General features: G+C 40.4%; 1 protein-coding gene across 3 annotated transcripts in view; it reads right to left on the bottom strand.

The window, feature by feature from the left end:
• The window catches only part of DGKI (diacylglycerol kinase iota), a 212,342-nt gene that overhangs the window by 137,888 nt on the left and 47,386 nt on the right, over window positions 1–27,068 (bottom strand). The window lies entirely within an intron of this gene.

Here is a 27,068-nt window from a genome sequence, read left to right as displayed (position 1 = left end):
CATCTTCTGCTAAAGCAGTTTAGGAAAAGCATAAAGTAATCTGATCACTGAAAATTACTGTTTAATGAAGATCAGTTACTCATCTGGCACTAAACTGAAACATCAATCCAGTGGGCTGCATATGGTTCTGTTTGCCAGTTTCAGCGGAGTCCCCATTCATTACACTTATTCTTTACATACCAGCAGAACCTGCTGAATCAATTTATGCATAATTCCAAATAGCTTTTATTGGAGGAATGAAATATGAGTTTATGCCAAAAATGCAACATCTGGCAGTTTTACTTTGTTTGTAGGCTGGGGAATGTCTTCCATTCAGCATCAGAATATGTAAACATGACACTGGGACACCGCTTAGGAAAGAGAGTGATGCACTACCCTTCCTAATCGTATCAGCATGCCCTCAAGGTATTACAGCTGCTTTCCACTTATATTTCAATTCTATCTTTTTATTCCAAAGCCCTTCTTGAGACATAAATACAGCCTCCGTCAAAGGTCACAGATGTTGACCGGAAGCACCCCTGGAGCTCACAAGGACTGTGAGCGTTTCCACCAAGCTGTTTCCCCAGCTGCACTCAACACTGCAAAATCAGCCTTGAATAGCAAGACATTAGGTAGGAGCACAATACACTGCTGATACAAAGTTCAGCTGCTCCTGGATGATAGGTTTCATAAAGCTCCATAACACTATTGTGTTTTATATTTTAGCAGCTGATGGCAGCAGCCAAAACAATCTTACAGATCCAGCAGCAATGATTTAGAACAGGGCTTAAAAATAAGCAAAACCAAAAACCAAATCTCAAGGAGAGATCTCCTTTCATATGCCCAATGCACTCATCCTGCACAAAATGAAGTGACAGTCTGTTTGTGTAAAGTACATTTTTGCGATACCACTCCCACAGTGCAACAGCTATTTATAGCTATTTATAGCATCTCCTAATCTTACTACTGTCCCATGGCAATAAAGGTCAATTGAGCCTGTGATGACAATCCAGGTCAGCCATATGCTAAATAAATCTTTTCATTGTCCTGAAAACATACAGTGCAGTACATATCCATGGTAAAGGAGCTTGGAAGCGTCGTTGCTCACAGCATATGTCCAGAAAAACCAAGAAGGCTGTGTCAGAATGTCTTAAATTCCCTTTTTTGTGGGTAGCATGAACAACTCAGCACATTAACAATAGCCTCTGGTCATCCAGTGTTCCCTTTCCACTTAACAGTGGGAAAGACATTGACATTAAAGGGTTTTTTCCAAGATATTTTACATTTGACTAAAACCCATTAGAACAAGGGAGCCAATGAAAAGACTGTCACTACTTGGCAATGTATCAGGACTGAACAATTAAGCCTAAAAGATTTTATGCCATATATTTCAGCACAACATAATCTAACATACCTTCTCAATGACCAGATGAAGGCCTTAAAGAAATGAACCAAAAGAAACTACAAAAATACATTTTCAAACATTTCTAAAAAGTGTCCAATATTTGGCAGTCTCCTTCCGTGTTGTTTTGCTATCAATTTAGTTATTAATTATACCTAAACACAGTAGTACATTCTCCTGTCTAGTCAGTTATAACATTACAATTTGTTCTGGTGAAAATGGGGCTGTACCACATTTTCCATCCTGCATCACTGACAGTGATAAACCCAACCAGTGGTTACTTAGTCCTGCCCTCATAGCAGAGGAAGTTTCTACTTTGTGCAAAGTACTTAAGCAAATGTGGCTGAATAGGTGTTAGCAATTAATCTTTATTTGATGAAAAACACCAACATTTCAGCTAACTCTGCTCGCAGTCTATCACTTGTCAGGCAATACAGCCAGTAAAGTTGGATCCCTCCACTACAAGAACTTAATAAAGCAAAGTTTGCTATGATTATTCCATGAATAAATTCATCTGACCAGTCTGAGGACAAGGCTTCCAGCTGGAAGGCAAATTCAGCAGACTTAGGTAAATATGTCTAATGAATGGCTACAGGCATCACAGCATCCAGCTTTCGACACTCTTTCAAGACAGAATTAGAGACGTGCAAGCCTCCTGTAGCAGAACCCACTCAAAGGCAAGCCGAGGTCAATGAGTCTTTTGGGGGAGACTTGGCAGAGCTTTGTGCAAACAGCCAGCCCTTCCTTCACATGCCAGGCTGGATCTAGGGCTTTGGCTGGAAACACATAAAACACAGGCATGGAAACACTTTTTTTTTCAAGTTTGTTTGAACACAAAAGCCTTAAAATGATCTCAGGGATCATGATATTGCATGAACTGGGCAGAAATGACACTTAGACCCAAGGGCAAGCTAAAAATGCCTACTCCCACACAGGTTCTTATCAGAATTTTGTCTTGGGACAAAGAGAGACAACAGTGTGTGCACCACAAAAGCCAAAAAAAAAAAATAGTTGAACTAAAAAGCAAGCATGTGCATTTCTAATAATTTTAATTCAGAAGAGAGAGGGGAAAAAATAGGGGAAAGGGAGGGCAGAATAAATTCAATAACAGAGCAGATGCTGAGTATCCAGGTGACTATCTCATATTGCCCTAACTAGCACATCACACCATCTGGCATTTTTCCAATAGAAAGGTAACACAAGAGGCTTTCAGTTATCTTCTCCAGCAATTTCATCTCTACTGTTCTGAGTGCATGAATGAAAGAAGAGGCTCAACAGGCAGCCTTTCCCATAGAAGTGAGAGTAATCGCCATTCACCTGATAAGAGATAGCCAGGAAAAGTGAATCTGTGCCTTCCTAATATGATCTATTCTTCAGACAATGAAGTCCACAACTTTGCTAAAATAGGCACACCAGCCTGCTTGCAAACTCAGGAGAAGAAACGAATGTGGCAACAAGCAGCAAGGAAATGCTGCATCATAATGTAATGAGTTGTATTTTCGTAATTACTTTTACAGATCAAGTAACAGTAATTTGTGATAGATGGTATTATCAACTCATTTAACACACTACTACTGTGAACAAGCATAGGTGTACATACACATGTATGTCATTAAAAATACAGCATACAAAAATTTCTGATACTAATTCCACATCTGATGCTATTACGGAAATTCCAACACAGAAGCCAACTGCCTTGGAAACCAAAGGAAATCTGGCATTTAAGCTAGGCAAGTATAACAACTGCATTAAAACAAACAAAAAATGCATTACATTTTCATTTTGCTGAAAAGTCAGGCAAGACACAACCTACTTATTAGATCAAAGGATATATACTTTATTAGGGGGAGATTTGAGTTTATATCCCAGAATTTGGCTTTACTGAGCCTTTTCCTCTACCTTGGGCATAAAAAAATCCTCCAGTGCTTGGTTTATACTGAATAGTTATGCCCAAATCCTCAAAGACCACGCAAGACAACAAGTCAATAGTGTTTATCTCATTTAAGTGTTAGGAAAAACTATCTGCAAATGAAAGAGTACGGTAGAGCTGCACACGGTTAATAGGTTTGAGCATGATTTCAGCCGTCACTGGGGTTGGAGCTCCTGCATTTCCAGGCTGGGGTTATTATCCTCCTTTTCACAGGGGTGTACATTAGCATTAGGACAGTCTCTAAAATGGAAGGCTGAGTAATCAGAAGAATACAGGGACTGACTTCCACAGGGTCTATGGCAAGGACACCCACCAGGAGGCAGATTTTGGGCATCTTTTCTCAGATGGAGATAACCTAGATATTTAGCAAGAAAAGAACAGTCCTTTGTATAACAATGTTTAAGTTACAATGCTCTCCTTTTCTTAAATATTCAGTGTAGACAAACCCTATGCTTGCAAGCTCTCAGGTCTGCCAACCACAATTAGAAAATACCTGCACACGGCCAGCCAGTACCCGCACTCTGTATGAACAATTTACGTGTGCCAGAGTCTGTTGGAGGCGGTTTTCACTCCTGCAATTTGGTGCTTATGAAAGTCATGAACAAAATGTACTGGATAAACTCTGGCATTATTTCAGTTTTCCACATGCATCTCCACTGACTGCACAGCACTCCTGCAACCTGCTGTTCCCAGTTTGCCTTCAAGGCATGTAATGTTCTCCTTTGCACCTAACCACAGGACAACATCTCAAATCCACTGTAACATTCAAGATTTCCCTTTTTTTTTTTTTTTTCTTTTTTTGCATTACATATGAAAGGAGCCACCTTCAGTCAAATAAAAAATAATAAAAAAAAAAGTTGTCTGGTCCAGTATTACTTTTCTGGCAACAGCCAGTAGCAGGTGCTTAGAGAAGCACTGGCACAAATTGGGTGATCCTTACCCTGACATAGTTCAGTCCCAGCTTCCAGTAATCAGTAGTTTAAGGACTTCCTGAGCTGGAGGCTGCTTCCAGACCTTTGTGCTTAATAGCCTGTAATGGCTCTTTACTCTAGGAATGTGTTGGTCCTTCCCTGAACCATTTATACTCTTGGTCTCCACAGCAGCCTATGTAATGAGCTCCACAATTTGATTATGGGCAGTGTAAAGTACTTCCTTCTGTCTGTTTTTAAAATTCTGTTTGATAATCTAATCCGCGTATCATATTGTGAGGAACAGTGAGTAATCATCTGCCTCTCTACACCTTCTGTGATTTTATGAATCTCTGTTCAGATACCCCTTCATTCACCCTTTTTTTTTTTTCCTTCCCCCAACTTGAAAGCACTCTACACCATTTGGGCTTTTGCTGATGCTGAAATTCTTCCAAATTTGTCAACCTTTTCTAGCTAAATTATATCCTTTTTTTTTTTTTTTTTTTGTAGGATTGCCAGAACAAGAAGTATTCAAGATCTGGCTGCACCAAAATTTATTCAGTGGCATCATCAAACTTTCTGTTTTGTTCTCTTTTTCTATTTCCTTCATATTCTCAGCCTTTTACTTGCCTTATTATCACTGTGAGCATGAAATTAATCATTTCATAGTACTTATTTATCCAAAGATCCCTTTCCTGAGTACAAAATGCTAATATGAAGTTCAAACTTTTAGACTTTCCCCACTCCTTCAGGTGCACGACGTTTCCTTCATCATTCTCACATTTCAGCTGCAATTCGTGGCCTTCTTCATCAGAAGATCCTTCTGTGACTTACCGGTTAGCCTGTGGTCACCCCAAGTGGCTGTGCAGAGCAGCAGCAAGCTTGGCCCCCTCACACTTTGCTCTTTGCCAGGCCACTAATGTGTGTGTTGAACAGCACTGCTCCCATCACAGATCCCCCGTGGTCCCCACAGGTAACCTCTCTCCACACTGAAAACCATCCCCTGGTTGCATGCTACATTTTAATTGTTATCTGAGCACATGAAGACCATCCCTTTTACCCCTACTTTCTGCACCAGGAGCTTTTCCCCCACCTCAGTGGAAGCTGTGTGTACTCCCTCAGTCAGACCACCCCAGGTCATGGTCCTGGAGCCTCTGCCAGCAATGTCTGCGAGGCTCATGAGTCCTGGCTTCCCTGAGAAAAGCAGTGCTGGCTCTCCTCCAGCACATCACGTTCAGTTCTGTGTTTACTAATCCTGCATTTTATCAACAGCTCTACCAGTTTTCCTCACAGATTAAAACTTACTGCTGGGCTACCCACAGCAGCACTACATAAGCCCTAATGTGATCACCCCTGCTCATTTTGGACTGAGGATGATTTAAAAGAGAGATTATAAAACTCTCTCAGCTATTTATTGTTTGAATTCCTTCAGAATACTTAGCAAAATGAAATCCTATTGATTAGTTATTGGCCCTTTTGTCAATGCATTCTTTAGCCTCTTACATTAAGTCTCCCATTTTCCTCAGGTTCATCCACACAAATAGCAGCTCAGCCTACTACACTCTCAGGCATCCTCAGTGGTGAACACTGATGCAAGAAATTCAATTAACAGTAAGGAGAAATAGACTTCTCGAGAAATACCCACTTCTGCATGTCACTGACTGCCCAGGGAACAGGGTATGGAAAAGCAGAGATGTAGGTAGCTTCCCAACCACTCAATGGGAACATCCCCAGCAGATCTTTCCTCCCTCACTCTCAACCCCTCGACACACAGATCAGTGCAAAAAAAGCTGCATGGAAACTGCTCTGTCTCCACACAATGCTGCTCTGACCAGCTCTGCTTGCAGCCTTCAGCCCAGCCCTCCTCCACCTAGTAAGACAGCTCACGTCCACAAGAGACCAACCTAGAGACAATGAAATAAATTTCACTAATTATCTAATTAAGGATTTCCAGCAGCAAACCCAAAGCTGGGAGGCAACTACTGTATGTCAGATCCCTACATAAGTTCTGGTAGGAGCACCCAGATTATCAAATAAAACACCATACCCAAATTTGAAATTTAAACAAATTTTAGTTGACCAAAGAGAGACACCCAGACTTTCTGTCATCACTTCTCCATAAAGCAGCAAATCTACTAGAGACCAGGTAATACATGGGACTCCTGGGAGAGTCTCCTAAATAAGAGAGAAAACAAAAGGAGCATAAGACCTGCAGAAAGTTTGATCAGGACAACAAAGAGCATCTAGCACATGGTGTTGTGTTTTCAGAGCATACACATCCATTCCTGTATTCTGCACATGAAGAGATACTTCTTTAAAACGTACTCTTGCTCCCCAAACTCTGGGTACAAAAGTGGTAGGTTACTTTTCCTATCCCAAATAGATTATGAAACAATCTGTGTGTTAAAAGAGGCAATCCTAGCCTGCATTATGAATATGCTGGTGGGTTCTTAAACACAGACATGGAAATTGCCACTGCCCTGCAGTTATGCTTGGAGCTTAGGTTAGTGTCAAACAGCACAAGTCAGAGTAGTGCAAATGCCAGCCAAATTTCTCCAGCATATTAATTTCTCTATTCTCTGCTCAGCTTCACTTGTAGGCATATATTAAGTGCCATATTTTACCTTCTGAAAAGTAAATTATGGATTTAATTAGATGCAGGGTTATGCTAAATTCCTCAGTTCTTTAAATCTTTTCTTACATCAAGAGTCCATCTTCTCAGAAGTCATTAAAAGCTTAAATCATCTTATCAATTCTTGCCAAGGGGACACTGACAGTAGAAGACGACTAGATTTTAGGACCAACAAGGTCCTTCCCAATCTTTATTTAAATATGCTGTTTCTGAAATAAATACTAATGTGGCAATTCCTCTTATGGCAAAAAGCGACAGTCCTTGAAGGACTCCTTGCCATAACAGAAATGTCAACTTAAGTTTGTGTGAAGAGGAAAGGAAAGAAATGATGCAAGTGGTAATCTAACAAAGAAAAAGAATGCCCTTTATCCCTGTAATTCACCATGAGAGAGACTAATAAAGGAGCCTAGGAAAGCAGGAAGAAAGAAAAAAATGCTTTCTTGAACTAAATTACTTTGCTTTGTATTTTTCTGCAGTCTTCAGTGTTCAAAGCCTTGAATGCCAGGTTTGGAAAAGACCTGGAATTTTTTTTCTTCTCTGTTAGGCAAACTTATCATATGTTTGCATTCATGAAGTTATCAAGACCCATCTATTTAGTCCATTTGTTCCTTCTTTTTTTATTTCTACTGAGAATCTATGCCAGTTCTCCACTCCTCGCATGATTAATTTATTTTTTTTTTTGAATTTTCATCCGATATGTTCCCTGTACAAATCCTTAAATTGCTGTTGTTAGGATTTTCACATTTTATCCAAAGAGTTAAAACTGAATCTACAAGCTCCAACTTCTATATGACCCTCCTACAGAATAAAAAGGTCTAGATCAAGGCACCCAAATGCCTTGATCTAGAAATCTTGAAATTCTTTGGTCAAAACTCTTTGACTGAGGTTATGTTAGGACAGAGGCATGCATAGAGATTTGGAATCTCAAATTTCAGAGATTCTGGAATCAAACGAGCAACTGGGATGATAAAATTTAATCACTGTCTTTCCAAATAAACAATGAGAAACGCTCTAGGGAACTCTGAGCATAAATGATTTCCAGCTGCATCACAGACTGGACATCAGCATTACAGAAGATTGATATGTTTTTACTATTTCAGAAGCAAAGTCAGTCTGAGTGTGAAGTATTTTCATGAACATACATTTGATCCAGACAAAATCATACTATATTCCAGGACCTGTGTGCCGTAGTTCAACTACAGGTACAAAATGACAAGCAAATTGGATGGAGATGACTATGGTATGATTATGCTATTTATTTCTTCTATCATATGCTAAAATCATATATACTGATTTTCAGAAGGGGTACTGATAATCTATAATACCACTCTGCCAACGAGAGGAAAATAAGTAAAGACTGAAGGTTTTTTTTGGGGGGTGGGGGTTCTTGGTGGCATCAAATATTCATTTGATCTAGAAGATAAAGAATGGGTGGGGGGAAACAATGAAAGACAGGGAGGGAATGGTACTAAATCCTCACCAATTTGGAACAGCAAATTTAAATTTAAAAAGAAGAAGAGGAAAATATTTTTGTTTTTATCTTTTAACATTAGTCCTGAAAATGTTTTCTTGCTCTCAGATGCTCGCACATTGCTCTCAAAAATAAACTAATTTAAGGTAATTTCTCTATCAGACCTGGATCCTCTGCTGGCATAAGCTATTTACACAAGCTGAAATGTCATTATGACTCAAGAACTATATGGCCTCGCACAAACTATGTAATGAAGTATTCTGATTTTCTTATTTTCTACAAATCAAATGTGTGCCTTGCAGTTTTGCATTGCAAGCTACAGACAGTTGTTACAAATGTGAATTTTTTAGAATCTATTTCCATAAGCCTGAATCATTAAGTGTTTTTCCCTTCTGTTTGTGTACTCACTCTTCCTTGGATATGGAAACAATCTGAAATTCTCACTACCCATCTCCACATTTGTTCCCCATTTACAAGCTTCCATTTAGTAAATATAAGGTATTCGTGGATCAAAAATAAAGATCTTCCTTTTCTGAGTATGAAAACAAAAATTGAAATAGGGAATAAAGATCCATAATCACTAGTCAAGTGAGAAATATTTCAAGAGTTTTTTAGGTTGTAGATTAAATAGAGGAATATTGTATTTTGTACCAGAAGAATTCTGTTACCAAATATTGATACAAGAATCAAATTCTCTTCCTCCAGGATACACAAATACCTAGGACTGAAGGAATGATCGAGAACAAAAGCAAACTTTAAAATAATCTAGGAAAACAGTTTTTCTAACAAAAGATTTTCACAGCACACAGGACAGAAAAATAGTCTTTCTTCTGAAAAGCCAGTTAGACTTTTGAATTCCAAATACAATTTTTACAGAAAGGAGAGAATCTGGATAACAGAGCAGGGATAGAAGCTCAGACTTCGCCTGCATGGTTCTTGAGGGGGGAAAAAAACCAAAACCTACATTTACTTTTCATTAGAGTGACACTTGAGAAAGGCAGATAAAAACTAAAACTATCTTCAAAAAATAAATAAAAATAAATTCTATTTTCTCTCTAAGGAAGGAAGCCAGTGACTGAGATATGACAAAGCTTTTGTTCCACCCTCCCTCTCCAGGATTGTATGAGAAATAAAAACAGAGACCAAAAAAAAAAATTCAATCAGTACCTTTTTCTTTTCATTCCTCACCACAAAGACTATACAGTTCAATATACAGTTCAACAGCAGACAGTGCTGTCCTTAGGCAGCCTTATGTTTTGAGCACCTGGAGCAAGAGGTACATTCCTAATTCCTGGCAGGGAAATTAGGGGAAATTCCCCTAATTCCTGGCAGGGCTTACAGCAGTGGACAAGCTCTACCATGCACCTGCACCTTTGTCCCCTCCACAGCGTTTCTGACTTCCATTTCCTCTGGCATGGTGTGCATGGCTCAGCCTAAGTCCCAAGGAAGCAGACACATGCCCACTGCTCCCAATTCCTGTGTCTGAGACAAAGTACAGCACATGGTGGAGAAAGAGGATGGAAGGTAAGTAAAATGCAGACAAAAACAAAACAAAACAAAAGTAAGTGAGATTCCCCAGCAAGTCTGCATAGCATCCTGCTCCTGCAGGGCCCCATCCAAAGCTCATCCAATTAAATCAAAAGGTTTCACCTATTTTTAATAAGTTTTAGGATGAAAGACTGGAGACTCAGGGATAGCTCTTCAGGTCTTCCTTTTTGGTTTGTGGGACTTCTGCCTGGACAAGGAACGAGGGATCTGGGTAGCAAAATTCATAATAAGTCACCACCTTTCTGACAACCATCCCACTCCTCAACAACTGACTGTCAACACCAAAGTAAAAAGAAAAAAGCACACCTGATATCACACCTGATGTGACAATATGCTCTCGGCCACTTTCCTTCAGTGCAGAGAAAGCAGAAAACTTAAGAAACTGCTTAAAATAAACTTCTAGAGATGGAGGAGAAACAGAAAAGGGCTTGAGTCAGGGGAGCATTAACCTCAGAATACCCAGCGTGTTTATAAAACATCAATTCATACTCATTTAGACCTGAATAAAACATGACTTGTCTACCAAAAATACTTATGTTCTAAGCTTATTTGTGATAATCAACTTTGCAGTTATGTGTAACCATTCACAAATCAATCTCTTTGTACCAGGCTCTAACATTTCTGCCCGGAGGAGCATTTCACATCAGATTAAGAAAGTATCGTCTGTGTCATGTAACGTTACAAATCTCCCTGGAATTATATGGAGGGCCTGCTGTCTTCAGCATGCTGTGGGCACTAAAGCAGTGCCCTGGTGATGCTCCAAGGCACCACCAGCCAGGAGGGAAACTTCTGCACCCCTCTGACTCCAAGGGACAGCTGTCGTGGGGCCGTGCCCAGGTCTGCTTTGAGCCTTCATTTGGGGAAGCTTCCAGGGTTACACCATGGCGAGGAAGTGCGGATATCCCACCTGCTAGAGCAATGATCCTCATGGCTGAGAAGAAAGTGGGGGTCTTCAGCAGTCATTGGCAGCTCTGCTGGATTTAATTAAAAAGATGTTGTATCTGGAGTCTTTTTATTTGTTGGAGCCAATTTCAAAAATGCTCATTTTTCTCATGACCTGCCCTTTCAACAGTTTCTCTTTTTTCATCTAAATTCTGTTAAAATATACATATGGGCTTTTTCTTCTTCCCTGTTGACTCACCAGTTGTATGTAAGCAAGCTAAGAGAGACAATACAAAGCACTGTCAAATGCACATAACAAGCAAACAGCAGGGAGGAAAAGATTTATTTTCCTCTAATATCTTTTTGGCTACTGTAATGCTAGGTGTTACTTCAGTAGTGCCTATACATCTCTAAAAAAAAGCCAGTCAATTGATGGTGCTCCTTCAGGGTCAGATAAATCTCAGATGCCACGACTTGACAGCAGCCTTGCAACTCCAGCACACCTAGAGCTGGGACAGATCTGGACATTAACCTCGTGGTGGGTCACGCCACACTACTTGGACATTTTTTTAATCTGAAAGATTTTGACAGTACAAAGGAGACTTGTAATGGCATGCTCTTGGCTCCTGTGTTAGTGTATTATTTATTTGCTGGAGTCATTTGGAGAGAAATACTGATTTGAATTGAAGTCACTGAACAAGACCGCCATGGGATCAAAGTAAAATAATACCCATTTATGCATTGTTTTTATTATGAAAGCAAAAAGACCAGTTTCTGAGGCTTCCTTCTACCAGTGAGCATTAAGATGTGAAGATAACAGGATGGAAGAGTAGAATCCTTCACCACTAAATTACCAGAGCAAGAGGTGTCAACTGTACAAACATCCTGCCCACTTTCACCCTGCAGTGCCTCACCCTCAGCACAGAAGTAACACTTACAGCATTGAGAAAGTAGGTCAACCACCAAAGTCAATCCAACTTTGACCTTATAATTTTTCATCCTGTGTGAAATAAAAATACACATCCCCTAAGATTTGGCCCATGTGGGAATGTCTCCTCATTTTACAACTGACCGGTCTGGCATTCTCAACCAGAAGAAACTCTGCTGCTTAAAACCAACAAGAGAAAGGTGAATGCTCACAAGACCTTGAACCTTACGGTTACTTCTTATATAATTTTCCCAGAAAAAAAAAAATAATAATTAAAATTTAAAAAAAAAATCTCCCCCAAGCTCCACTCTGTATATCCTTTAAATAAAAAGAGTTTTCACAAAATAATAATGGAGAGCAAAGATGGATAGAATGTGAGAAAAGACATATTTTAAATACATTTATATTGAAGTGGTATCATTGCCCCCCTTCCAGTGATATTCCTGATGTAACACAGCACAGCTTAACCAGACCTGAGAATCAGCCCCACAAAGTACAAAGCAGGAAGACAGGGCAGCACAGTGAAGATGAAGGAACCCAAACAAATGCCTCATGGCAAAAAATAGATAAATCATAAAATTTTAAGACGAGCATGCTTAATTGCTGCTCCACCTAGGATTGAAATGTACTTTTTAGTACAGATTTTTGCTGCTCTCAAGGTGAACATAACAGTCAGTACTGCTGGGGATAGTGGAGGGTGCCCGCTGTTAATACAGACCAGTGAGCCATAGACCATAACTGTGAAAAGCAGCAGCATGGTGCTTTGTGCATGGCAGGCAAAGAGTGAATGTACTCACACAACTACATCTGCAACTGGGAATGAGAGAGGCGATTCAGGGCTTCCAAATTTTGCAAGTACCACCTAAGTGGCAAAGTTACTGTGACCACAAGAGCCATCCTTACCCACCCGTCATCGCAGCAGGTTGTCCTGACAACTCCACAGGCATCACTACCTCCCAACAGCAGTGTTCAGGCTTTCAAGCCACAAAGTGATACTAAAAGGTTAAGAAAAGTTCCTACAGAGAAAAATCCACCAGAAAGGCAATTACAAACACTCATCAGATCCCAGCAATTGCACCAGCAAGGTCACTTCTGTAAAGCAAATTTTCAGGGAAAATTAAAAAGATAAAGAAAACTCTCCAATTCTTATTGCTATTGGAAGCATGTAAGCAGATAACTTTTAGGAAGACAAGAGCTAAGATAATATTATAACCCAAACCAAAAAAAAGCACAGAACCCGGAGAAAGACAAACACCTTGTTTACGTAAGAAAATTGCAGTGCTTCAACTTAAATGAGTGTTTATCTACTTTAGTCTTAGTAGTGCAAATTGGAATGTGGAAATGACTTCCTCTTAATAACACCTTATTGTGATTGAGATCGAATCTGTGCCTCTTGGATTTAAAGTAACCTTAAACAACTGCTCTGAGTGCCTACAGAGGAAGCTGTGAACTTGGATGGCTTCAGAGCACCTACCCTGGCAGGTGACTCAAGTACAAACTTCCTGCTTAGTAAAGCTTTAAGAAAAAGGAAACAGTAAATCATGTACAATAAAAACTGTCCAATCTACTGTGGAATGAATACTAAGTGACAGACTCCCACATGTCCTCCAGGACATCCATATATTTTGTTATTCTGACTGCTTGGGTTTTTAAGGCATCTGGTTGCAAGGAGAAATACTGAAACCACAGCCCATACATAATGCAGCAATGACTGCCTGAATTTGTGAAGAAACTGATGCAGTAATTTTGGTTATAAAGGGGTCATGATTCAAATGCCAATGACATTACTTCAACGCTGTTGACAATGCACTGCTAATTGAAGCATGTAGGAGAGATGAGGATGAATACCTACACAGCCTATTTGAGTGACTGCTCATTTTGAGTAGGCTTTTAAAACAACATTGCTGGTAGCAGCGGTACTGTAAGTTTCATTTTCTTGGCAGGTCAGGATTCAACTTCCCAAAGTTGAGAAATGCTACATTAACTGATGAAGACTGTAATTCCACCTGGGGGAATGAGATAAATTTGAGCTTTGTTCTTGTGGTCTATCATGTCACCCGAAACCTTTGCTGGAGCTACAGAAGTACTGCATGCAGATGAGAGTGCATTACTTCATCAATAAAATGTTTCAGGAGCTTTTCCAGAAGCAGCAGAAGAAATATAAAGAGCAATTGAACCTGGAGAGAAACTATTTGTTCTGACTTATGAGATAATTTATAATGCCAAAATATACTGTTATTAAAATAACAGTGTATTTGTGACTTCATTTTAAGCTCAGTGACAAAAACAACTTTATAGCACTTTAACTTGTGAAATTTCATTTCTATAATGTTGTTCATATTGTAGGTTTCAAAATACATTATAAAGCAGGGAGTAAGCCAGCATTATGCAGACACGAACCAACAGAGAGATCTGTTTCAACCACAGTCTTTTTCCACAGAGCTCTGGATCCCAGAATCAGATTTGGCCAAAGTAGCTAATATTTTCATTGGATTCTGAGGATTAGGATTTGCTTTTTTTTTTTCTTTTCAAACAGAAATAAAAGGAATTTTCTATCATACCTCAACTGAATGACTGCATCTCAGATGTAGAGCTGTGTCTTAACCTTCTAACCTATATAAGACTTTGCTCTCTGACCATGTTCATTTTAGTGTATCCATTATCACTGGCTTCAAATTCAAATGAGAAGGGAAAGCGCTAACAATTTTTTTCTGAGAAGTACTTCTAGGGAATATCTTTGGGAAAGGGAGTAAATGGTTACTTGACATCATCATATTCATCGTCTGTCTCACTAACATTACCTTCTTCCAAAGGCCACCTGAAAACAGACTTCCCATTGAGCTAATTGCCCCTAATTGCACAGCTCACCAACTTCATCTCTCCCCATAAATTCACCTGACATGAGGCACTCACAAGAAAATGAGGCCAGACCCTATGCAGAGGCAACTAAACTAGAAACTTACAGAAGTAGGTTGCCCAGAAATAAGCAGTCTGTCACAGGTGCTTTGAGCCTCTCCTGCATCCCCCACATTTCGGAATTTCCCTCTGTCGCACTGAAGAAAAGCAGCAAGCCTGGTGATAGTCCCCCCAGCTGGAACATTTCCCCCCAGACACCTACACAGCCCTGTCTTCTCATAATTTTTAGGAGCTGCTTGACACTGAAGCAAAAGCAGATACGCTTGCCATCTTTGGTTCAGCTCCGTATGTGATGTCCTACATTCAAGGAGCTCAAAGCGAAAATATGTTACCTCCCTTCAACAGCAAGGTTCAGGGAGGCAAAACTTGATTTTGTCAAGGTCGCAGTACATGAAGGAGTCAGATGGAAACAAAATTAACACCACTGCTGAATCCAAAGCCACCTCGGTGTTCTCATTTTACTATTTATAGGTGATGCCTCACGCAGGTATCTTGTCACGTTCTAGGTTTAATCATCTGCACTGCTCCTTTGCCATGCTGGCAAGGGAGTAAAGGGACATTTATGTATGTAGTTCTCATTATTCCAAACAGTTTTAATATTTGCGGTTGGAAACTTTTCTGAAGGTTGTGACAGAAATGAAAGAAGTTCAGATGCAGCATAAACAGGAACAGTTTATATTCAAGTGGAGAGAGAGAAAGAGAGGATGTTTTTAAATCAGACCAGGGATTTCTCTCAGATATGGAAGAGATTTGGTGGTTTGTGAGGGAAAACAAATGGATGTATAACGTGAAATACTTTTGGTTGAACCAGATTTCAGTTAAGACAATAGAAACATTACCAATGATATTGACTGGATTAGTATTTTATCACTCAACTTCAGTATATGGGTTATTTTTCTATACCACTTAAGCCTTCTTAACCATTTCCTTTATTTTGCCTTTTGCACATTCCAGCTTTCTGTGCACCGTTCAGGTAAAAAGTATGTTATACAGTATTTTATTGGTATTTTGCAGTCAATATAATGCAAATACCCAAAAATATGAATTATGAAAAAAAAATATTCATTTGTATGTCTATCATACTAAATGGCTACCACTATTGACCTAAAGAGAAAAAAAAAAAAAAAGAAAGAAAAAAACTGTTTGCACAGTTACTAGCTTCCTTTGACACTAAAAAAAAAAAAAAAGAATTTAAATAAAAAAAATTACATCCTTTAGATGTTAGATTTAGTCAATCTTACATCAGGAAATCAGAAAAAAATGTTTTAGATGACCCTGTTCATTCTGCAGCAGAAGTAAGACATATTTTCAATGGTTGTTCAGGGATTTACCTTGTCTAGGTTCAACTTTCAATCAACCCACAGGGTACCAGAGCTCTGGGACAAATCCCTGGCTGTTGCAAACTGGTCTAGTACCCCTGGCCTCAGTATTGCCAGACTGATTTCCACCAGCTGATACATACATCGTTACAGCATTAGGGAGCAGAGAAGTTAAATGCCATCCGTTTTTATAACTGTCCACCTCATTTAACATGGTAGCTCTTAAAACATTTCAGCATTGTAGGTTTCTTTGTTTTAAGTGCTTAAACAGGAGACAAAATGCTACCCAATAAATAAGGGACCTTTAAGTCTCCAAAGCCATTTCCCCATGTTTCCATGGAAATAGGGACCTACCTCCTTAACCAGGATGACATTAATGATCAGGTGCCTGCAGTCGCACAAAAGAGAGAAAGGGGACAGAAATTACCAGCTACTCAGTGGTGTGTCAATCTGCAGCACAATCCCCCCAGTTAGGGGTAGGATCTGATGCTCCTTTTGCACCCTCAGAGCTTCAGCAGAAACAGAGCTCACAGTGTCAGAACAGAGGAGGGTTGCTGCTTTATTTTTAAAGCTGGCTTGCTAACTAAGTTTGCTAACTATAGAATTAAAACAAATAAAAAAAATCATCATCTGAAGGAGGAAGAGGAGGAGGAGGAGAAAGAAAGGGCAGCTTTAATAAAAGCAACACTATAAATGTGTGGCCACGCTCCAGCCCCCTCGCAATGTGTCTGTATCTTGGTTTAACCGAGCACTGCCACCCATGGCTAAGTGCTGGGGACTCAAAAGGACTGCCCTAGATCACTGTGTTTGAGATTATCAGTGTTACAGCATGACCTGAAACAAAAATCAAGGATTTCTGAGCTAGGGAAACATGCTCTAAATAAAAGACCCTGCTGGGTTAAGAGCTATCCATCTAAGCAGAGAATGGAAAGGAAGCAGAGGGGTGAAATGGCTCGTCCAGGCTCACAGCCTTTGCCATGGCCAAGACCAGAGAACCAGGTTTCCCCAAGGCCCATCATATTCCCCAACCACTGGGCAGCGCTGCCACTGTGCTGTGTGGAGAAGACTCACCCTGGCCAACCTGAATTGTGGATGACTCCATGACTCCAGTCATTCTTTTGCCTTGTTCATTTGCTTTAACACGTCCTGAGTCTCCATTTGTCCTAAATGGATTATCATTGTTTTCCACTGAGCAGAGCTAGAGCTTCTAAAAGGTTTCAAACAAAGAAATTTCAAGATCACTTTTTCACAGTGCCTGCCCAAAGGAGAGGATTTGGGTAAAGATTTGCCACCCACCACAGGGGTGGTGAAATGTCAGGGAAACAGTCCCCTACACATGGGCCAGAGAGAGCCTTCAAGTGAACCTTCAGATCCAATAAAGGGAAAAAAAAAATAACAAAACACTACATAGGACAAATAAAAGTTGCATGTCACACACACTTGGAAAACGTCTGTCAGGTTACTGTTTTTCAGGACATCAGAATTGCATACCAAAACCTACATAAGTATTTCTATGTTGGATCCTCTTCTCCCATCTCCCTTCTCCCATCTCCCTTGGGGTCACTGGGACCAACCTCTGCCACTGAACTTTGTGATTTTCAGCACAGAAATAATGCTAATAAAATTCAATGAAGGTTGGGTCTGAAAGCCATCATGCCAAACTGTGAAAAAAAAGAAACCAGACCTAATTATTAATGTGTTCATCTAGGTATGCAACACCACAAAGAGACAACATAAAGAAAAAAACATTCCTTTAGCCCCCCCCAAAATTTGGATCCATAAAAGAGAGCAGCTCCAAGTCAGTCCACAAAGCAGACCTGTCCGGTATTCAAGTTGTGAAGTCAAACACTGGAGGTCTGGGGCATCAGATCTGGAAATCGTGGACTTCTCTCATCAGTTCTGTACAGAAGTGTGGCCCTGGTCCCTGCCCATATGTGCTCAGGGCACCACAGGGTAAAAGGAATGCCAAAGGTGATTGCTTTGCATAGATTAGAATAAAAGCTTGGCAATCATTCAGAAGTTTTTAGGTTTGTTTGAACATGAAACCCTCAGTAGATCCCACTGTGAGTCAGATACAGAGAAAATATATGCAAGGCAAACCTCTTATACAGAGAATTTCCCAAATGCTGCAATGATTCTACACATTAATCTGGAAACAATTACCATTTTTCATAGGTAATTCAGAACACCTATATTAATCGCATGTTGTAAAAAGACCTGGAATTCAGAGCAAGACTAATTTTCAGAGTAATATGCATTAAATATGCATACAGTACTACCTGCAAAAAATGTGTTTTTAGCAAAAAACAATATATTTAGATGACTCATTTTACAGTTGTGTTGTTTTCCTTCCTTTGATTTGAAATATGGTCAAGTCAAAAAGCCCTAGGGAGGTCTCTCAACCAACCTGATCCTAGACTGACCATCATGTAAGGGCTTTAAGCCTAGTCACAATGACTCCAGCCCAACTATATCACATTGAAATAAGACTCTTCAGACACTTTGATGAAATGGAGGACAATGCAGATGGAAAGAACAGTTAATTGGTTTCATTTTAAACCGTACTAATCAAATGTAGCCATGCTTTGCCAACTCAGACTCCAAAACTCAGCTTTACAAAAAGACCGGGACTAGAAATAACTTCATGTTTTGGGTAAACTCAATGAAAACAAAATATAAACACTAAACACAATCTGTGATATTGATTACAATAAACGTATGAATTATGGTGTCATATCTACATGTCAATGTATTTTATGCTGGGATTGTCTCTGAAGCTAATATACCTGTAAATCAATTAAAATATAACCATCTGAGTAGAACAACAATCAACTTATTTAGCTCTCACCACATATAACTATTTTGGCATCCTCCAGCATTTATTGATTTTTTCTAATAATGTCACCATGAGAAAGAGAAACAATAATATTTTGACTTTTAGAAATGAAAATGGAAACATTAGTGTTTTACTCAACTCCCTACAAAATCTCAAAAGCACTGAAGGAAATGAAAGCGAGAATCTCACACCGTTGCCTAAAGACCCACCTGTTCTTTTTCATTTCTACGACTGCTTACCAGGAGCAGACTGCTGTGCCTACCTACCAGCTTAGAGAAAGCTGATGGATGACATTTAAATCTTCTCAAAGCTGTTCTTACAGCAAACAAATGGAAAAATTTTACTAAAGCAGGCAAGGCCAAGCACAATGTGAAAAGAGATGGAAAGTGGGTGTAACAACACTGTCTTTCCTGATCTTTCATATTTCTCCCCCCTGTCATTCTCTAAGCATTAATTTAGGAAGTGGCTTGGGACTTTATTCTGGTACAGATATCTCTAGAGAAGGTTTAAAAACCACATAGAGATAATAAAAAATAAAAGAAAAAAATAACAATTTACTTTAAAAAACAAGTAAAAGCCAAATGAGCAGCAGTTTAGAATAGCGTACAGTTTTGGGGGTGAAAATTACAAACCCACAGTCCATTACAGTAATCAGCACAGTTATGGATGCTGAGAGGTAAAGTAATAAAAAAGACCAAGCTGCTCACGATATTCTTCTTAACTGTATTTATAAGGCAGAATCTGTGCTATCCGAGCAAAGTCAAAATTACAAAGCAGCAAAGACATTTTTCTAAATAACTTCCCTTTCTTCGTGCCTAAACCTAATGCAGCTAACTGCTTCTGAAAGGCACTGGAAGAACACCTCTTGAGAACTCAGTTTAAGCCTACGCTGCAGCATGCCATTCCATGTCAAGGTGCTCTGGCACAGGAGGATATACAGACACATTAGCACGACACTGGGGCTGGCATAACCCACCCTGGCAGGAAGCCCAGGGCTGCTGTGCTGTACCACAGAGGTGCTGCAGCCTGTACCAGCTGCTCGTGTCTCTGCGCTGCACCGTGCCATGCATGGCAGCTGGCCACTGAGGAATCTACCGAGAAACAAAGCCAGGCAGGAGGGGAGGCAAAACCTAGGTCTGGGATCTGAGGTGGGAAATCAGGAAGATCGGAGATAAGGAAATCAGAAACACTTAGCAAGGCTGATTGTCCAAGGAGACTCAAAGATACTCGGTGTTGTTCCATTCCCAGTCCACAAATGGGGACAGCATGGCATCCAGGATGAGACAGGGCCACTGCAAAGAGCGTCCACCAAACACCACCCGCTTGTGCTGTGGTAAAGACCAGCAAGGAAATAAAAACCATGTGGCCATCAGCAATTCTGCCCCCGTTGCATGGCCTGAACCATGTCATGAGAAACCACAAGGAGGAAACAAAATATTGAATAGCTTCTTATTCAAGCAGCAGTGGACATCCTGTGCACAGAGGGACGCAGGAATTCTGTGGAAAAACAGCGTGCAACTGCGTAATTGAAGGCTGAATCATAACACGTATGTGCAAGCGGGTGGGAAAATTAATGTCCTGGCATTTCCTAACTTTTGCACGTTTGATTTTGCAGTCCTGATGGCACTCTTCTTCTGTAGGGCGCGAATGCGTGTCCAGTATGTAAACGAACACTCAAGGCTGCAATTTAGCATTGTGCTCCCCAGATCAAGTGCTGCACCCCGCTGAACCACTTCCGCACAGGTGCGGCTGTCAGTCTGTGCCCTTGCATCACAGCGAGGATGGCCATGACCTGGTGTACAGCTACTGGGTAGAGTGCCCAAACCTACAACAGTTTTCCCTTCACACTATGAGAATATCCTGAAACAAAATTAGAAGAACAGGTCCATTTCTATTACTTCTATTTCTACCCCCTGGGAAAAAAAATAAATATATATATATATATACACACATGTATATACACATGTGTGTATATATATATATATATATACTGAAGCATTAACTGGAAAGGTAATAATGCAGGGCAAAGAGTGGGTATTGCAAAAACAGCCTTTAAAAGAAGACTGCAGCCAGTGCACAAAGACTATCACATGCACGCACCTTACAGTAACTCAGGAGATGGGAACCCAGAGGAACAGAAGTCAGCCGCTAAGGGAAAAGCTTCCAACACCAAGCTGTCAAAGGATTGTTGCAGCATCATTGAAGGGGTGGGGGAAGAAAAGAGGAAAATCTCAACAGTGTCTCCTTTTAAGGGACTTAAATTGGCTACAGCCACCTAACCCAGCTCATATGCCACACTAGTTCAGGCAAATTCTCCCCCTTCCTCCCATAACTCCTGCCTGCCAACAAAACATGTGATAATGAATAATTGGATTCCGATAGTCTATTTTTTGCCACTTGAAGCACTACGTGGGCAGTTCAGAGGCTGTTGATATGCATTGTTTCCTCCTCTTGCAGAGATATGCTTTGGGTTTAAATTATTCCACCTCAAAGCCAACGCAGTGACTCGAGGACTCCAGGGGCTGACTGTACTGTACTCACTTCCAGAAGAAAGAAAGGAGGAAGGTCAGATTTTACATTTGGATTACCTATTGAAAAGCTTGTGATTCTTCCAGCCATTTGATATTAGGTGTTATTTTATAACAAGTGAACTATGATTTTATTATGTAGCAAGTTTTGTAATTTTCACCTCCTCTGCCTGTTCACTGAATGCATGTGGAGGAACAGGGGGAATAGAAAACAGCTATCAAGAAACAGAGTACCATTGTGTTCTCGGAGTAGCTGCATCTCTGCCCCCACTCCCATCTGCTCATCTCTCTGACCATTCTTCCTCAGGCAGCACTGTTCACCCTCCTCTCCCACGACACCCCATCCTCAAACTAGGTCCTGGGGCACACCAGCATCTCTCAGTAACCACTCCTATCATGCTGATTCAACTAGGGTTAGCTAGCTCCTCCCCTTTGAAAAACTCAAGTCATGGACCACATCAGAACAGAGCATCATTTAAGATGAGTCCTAGGAACAAAGCACAGCAGAGTAAAAAGCCTGGGGAGAGGGGACATGACAAGTTGTCTTGCTAGTACGATCTCTTTACAAAGCCACAGGCAGATGTGCTTTAGCATCTGGATAATATGGGTGTCTGCCTTTTCTCCCTCCTCCCTGTGCTTCAAAGGCCATCTTAAACCCACCCATAACACTTCCCAAAGCACCCTGGGAAACTCAGCAGAGGATCAAGCTAGATCACAAAAATGGAAGTGTCTTTGGTGCTGTAGGCATACAATGGATCCATTTCATCCACGGAAGAGCACACGCTCCATGACAACCACCTTACTACCTTCACAAAAACACACGGTAACATGTGCAATAACCCAGCCAAGACTCCATTTTAACAGACCATCACAGTCTGTTCTAAATCAACTGCACACAGTTTGCTCAGAACATTCCCAATTAGTTCTTCCCATATCTCCTACTATGTAGCATGAAACAAAGGGTTTGCAGCTTTGTTTCCAAAGCTAATCAGCCCTCCATATTGTAATAACACATACAACGAGGGACAGACTAACAAAATGACAGAATATTTTCAACACACACACACACACACACAAAAAAAAAAAAAAGTGCCTCTGTGCCTCAAGTCAATTTAATCCAAGATTATCTCAAGAAAAACATATTTTTCCTGTGCCTTGGGAGCTACAAATTCACATCAGGGCATCAATTCTGATGCAGAAGTTCGGCTCGGTCTCCCCAGAAACATATATCTGCAGCTGGTCCACGCAGACTGCTTCAGAGGAAATAGAGAACAGCAGCAATAGTGGATGTGATTCTTTCAGACAGCTCTGTCGCAGGTAGAAAAATCCCAGCACAACTCGAAAATTTCCATCCCAGTCCCATCTGCTAACCAATTTATGCCCTCATTCTTGAGATTTCCTTCCCTTCAGCATTAACTCAAATTGCTGCAGTTAACTGCTTTTGGGCTAGTGCCCTAAGTTATATTTATTTATGCTTCCACTGCCTACCACCAACAATTCATGCTCAAAGTTGAACTCAATATACAAATAAATCTGGCAGTCATAAATGCTAGAAAATAATTTCCAGCAACATTTCATCTACTACCAGTTAACTTCAGTGAGTGAATCGTGGTTCCACTAGAGCAGAGCTCTGGTGCACAATTTGGTTCATTTTAAAGTACTATTTTGAAAGAGGTGTTCTTTCTTTATTTTCAAAGAGGCTTTGAAAACTGAGAACAGTTTTCAAAAATGCTTAATAACTTGAAAACCTAAAAATAGCCTTAGAAATTTATTGCAAGAACCATGGTTTGGCAGTCAAGTCTATAGTTAGACTACAGATTGAAGGCAGAGGCAGGAGACGAGTGTCAAAGGGACGCAAACTGAAGACAAGACACACACTCCGCAGGGAATGCAGTGGGAGAGGAGGGCAGAAACCCGTGCCGAGGCCACACGGGGAACAGAGGGGAAGCAAACACCTGGAGCAGGGCTGGAGCCAGCTCTACTGGAGGCTACACCATGTGCTCAGAACCCAGTGACGCACAGAGAGCAGTCTGATCTGGTGGCCCTAATACGTCCATGTCCTGGAGATTTTACTCTGGGGACACCAACGGACAGTTCCTGAAGCTCCTGTACCTCCACCAGGTGCTGCAGAGCTGCCCAGGGAGCTGCTGGCTCCTCACCCATGCCAGTAAATGAGGAGACAGGGGATTCAATATAAAATGAAAGCTCTGAAGTCACCTAGGTATTTTTTAAACAGTTATATGTGTCCAGCTAGGAAAGCTCCATTCATTTAAAAGTGATAGGAGAACGCACATACTGTGTGAAGCCCTGGACTTGGATTTAAAGTGTTTCCCTTAAGCCTGGCCCTGATAATCAGCTGGGGCTACACTAAGAAAAGTAATGTCAGTAAAAATATTGGTGTCCAGAATAATACTGTGAATTTAAATTTACATCAGAAGTTAAAATGTTACGTCTTCCCCTCTCCATACAATCTTACTTTGCCAAATAATTTGTCTCCTTAATCACCTCCACTTCTCTTTTCTTGGGAAATTCCAGAAAAATAAATAAATAAAATAAAACAAAAACCTCCAAATATAAAGTGCATCCTTCTGCATTTAGAAAAGCAGAGGAGCAAATAAAGCAAGTATTTGCAATGGTAATGTGAAAGAGAGAGAAAACATAAGAGCTACTTTGACACGTAACATCCATAATCTGTTGGAGTCATGCCTGGTTCTGTTCAGCTGCTTCAAACAAATGAAGTTAGTCCATGCAGGTTGGGAAGTTGAAGGGGGAGGAAATTCTCACTGAAGGGACCTGGACTAAAATAGTCTTGATTCTCCACTTGGGCTCTAATGAACTCCTCATGCACAAAAGACTGACAAATACACATACCGCATAAGAGGTCTGAAGTGCGTTCCCTCCTCCACAAAAAAAGGGTTTCTCATCTTTAATAGAGGCACATTCAGAAAAAACAGTCTGTCAAGTTTATCTAAATTGAAATGAAATACTTTATTGACAATATGATCTTTCTTGCATGTGGTATGTTTTTGCACAACAAAAATGCAATAAATCACAATTTAGTTTCCTTATAGGCCTCTTTACCAGCATCCTTCCAAACACATGAGCAACTTTAATATTCTTGTTATTTTTGTTACTTTACTGTCCTGTTATCCACCACACAGATTAGATTCTATATCCCTTGTTTACTTCCTGTGCAAGTTTAAATGATTATCCTCTTCCCTTTTAAATCCCAGATGAAGGCCTATGTCTCCTGTGTTACATATAAGAAATGGGCTCAGCATGGTCTTCCTTCTCTTCACCTAATTATCATGTGGGCCAAGAGTCAAAGCAGGGGAAATGGGGAACTGAAGTATAAACAATGTTGGAAAAAGAGGAACAGGGCTCTTTTTAAAAAATAAATACATAAATCAAACAAGGCAACAGCTACTGAACTACATGCCTATCACTTACAGGCATCGTTAACAAACCATACTGCTTGCACCACCTTTCACCCCTCCCAGGCCTTTCAGTTTCAAAGCAATGATTAAATTTCCCCTGGGTTTGGACAGTGCCTAGTATGCACCAGATGTTATCACAGCTTAGATATAAAGAAAAATCTTTGCCATAACCCTTAAGTAGGCTAGCCTAATGAATTAAAATGCAAAATCAGCACAGATAGTCAGGAAACTTTTTGAGTCCGTGGACGGAATGAAACCCAGATAATATTTTTCCACACCTACTTTGAGATTTCTAGTACACCTCCATATTATTTATTGGTTTATTTTCAGTTCATCTTATAATGTATCGGTTTTCACAGGTTTTTTTGGTTGGTTGGTGTTTTTAGTCATCAAAATTTTTGCATGTGTCAGATCTGTGGAAAATAAAATAGAGAATATTTTAAGTATTAGAATGAAATTTCTTCCATCCTCTTCAAGAAAGAGTTGTGGAAAATATCCTTCATCCATTCTTCTCCTCTTCTCCCACTATAAACCAATGTGGAGTGAAATGGCTTTGTGTTCTCTGCCCAAATGCCTCTGAAGAAGAAAGAAACAGGACTTTCCCTTCTGTGTTAGGGCAAAAATCCCAGGTTCTGGAACTGTGTTGATACTGCATGTTCTGCTAGTATAGAGTTAGCAACTAAATTGCTTTTGTGGGATTGTTGTTTTTTCGTCATTGTTTTTGGTTTGCTTTTTTTAACATCTAACCAAAAGAATGGAAAGCAGAAAGGTATGTTGCTTTTTTTAGTGCAGAACTTTCTGTCAAAGTATGTATTTTCTATTTGGTGCATTACCTTGCGATACATAATGTGCTAGGAAGTCGTTTTATGCACTGGGTACACCTCAGAAGGGTTCTGAAAATAAGCAGCCAGAAGGGCAGGTCCTTGTGTGAACTCAGAGTCTAAAAAGAACAGAGGGAACCCCATGCAATCAATCTTTCATGTGAATTCTCCAGGTTGCTCATTTCAGGCAAATCAGGATACCTTTATTACTTGTATTATACTTATGACTAACAAATCCCACTCAGCTGGCACCCCCACCGTGAAGAAAAGAATTAAACTCTCCCAAAACTTCATTTCCCCGTATCTTAGATAAGATTGATATTTAACAAGACCTACAGGGCTTTGTTTTCTTTTCTTTTTTTTTTTTTTTCCTTCCCTCTCTCTGAGCTGAGCTGTCTGGGTGGAAAATGTCTCTCCAGCCAGCAAAAGCAATAAGCTGCTCATTCACCATGCCCCTGCTGCTGGAGCTGAAAGGTGCCAAGCAGATGTACGAGATACACAAGAGCAGGCAAAGGACACTGCTCCTTTGGCTGGTAGTTTCATCCAGGAATGTGTCACCACCTGTTGTACCAAGAAGGTGCCACCACCTGCATCATTCCTCAGCTGTTCCCAAAACCAGGACCGAGACAGCTCGCGTAGCACCAGCCTCCACTGACCCAGTTCTCTTGTTTCCATACCACACGCATAACTTGTGTCTCTAAAGAGCTGTACTGAGCAGGAGTCACCAAGCCGAGGGAGAACATCCCAAGCCTGAGCATCCTGGTCTGCTCAGAGGCTGAGAAACCACTTGTTCCAGGTTAGGAAGGCCAGCCCTGGACCCCACAGAGATTGAGGCAGGTAGTCTTCCCCACATCATCCCAGTGCCAGGAAAGGCCATTTCCCATGGCCAATCCCACAGACCAAAGATAATCCCCAAAAGACCAACACAATAGTGCAAAGACCTCCTTGAAGTGAGGCAAATAATTCTGACCCCTGCACCTCATTTTTAGTTCTTTATACACAATTAAGAAATGATTTTGTTCTTCAGAAAGCTTTTCTTCTCTCCCCCACAGTTCTTTTTGTTAGACCCGCTTTCTCTGTATTTTGGGGCTGGGTTTTTTAGTTTGGTTGCTTTGGTTTTTTAAAGGTTCTTTTCCTCTCCCCATAAATTGCTTTGCAAAGGCAAAGCAAAACATTTATTTTCTCTAGTTTGCAAGAAAATCGCAGATCCTTGAGAACAAAGGTAGGTAGACTAAGGTACTTGAAAAATCACTTAACCCTCTGAAAACTTTTGTTTTCTTCATGGGAGCCACATACTTCTTGGAGTAGGACTGGGGGGACCACCTGGAATTCTCCTTTAACCCCAGTTACGAAGAGTCACGGATGAGATTCAAAAACTTTTTTTTAAAGGAAGAAAAAACAAGACGTCTGAACTGGAAACTATAGAAAAGAGACGAGATTTACAAAAAGCCAGTGTTTTCTTTCTTTATACTACATTACTCTTCCTTAATGTGACAGCCAAGCCTCAGAGGACTGGTGGAGGGCACCGTGT

This window comes from Anser anser (genome assembly GCF_964211835.1).
Source record: "Anser anser genome assembly, chromosome: 1".
NCBI classification, from domain to species: Eukaryota; Metazoa; Chordata; class Aves; order Anseriformes; family Anatidae; genus Anser; species Anser anser.
Note: the sequence above shows the minus strand (reverse complement) of the source record. Positions and strands in the feature narration are given on the sequence as shown.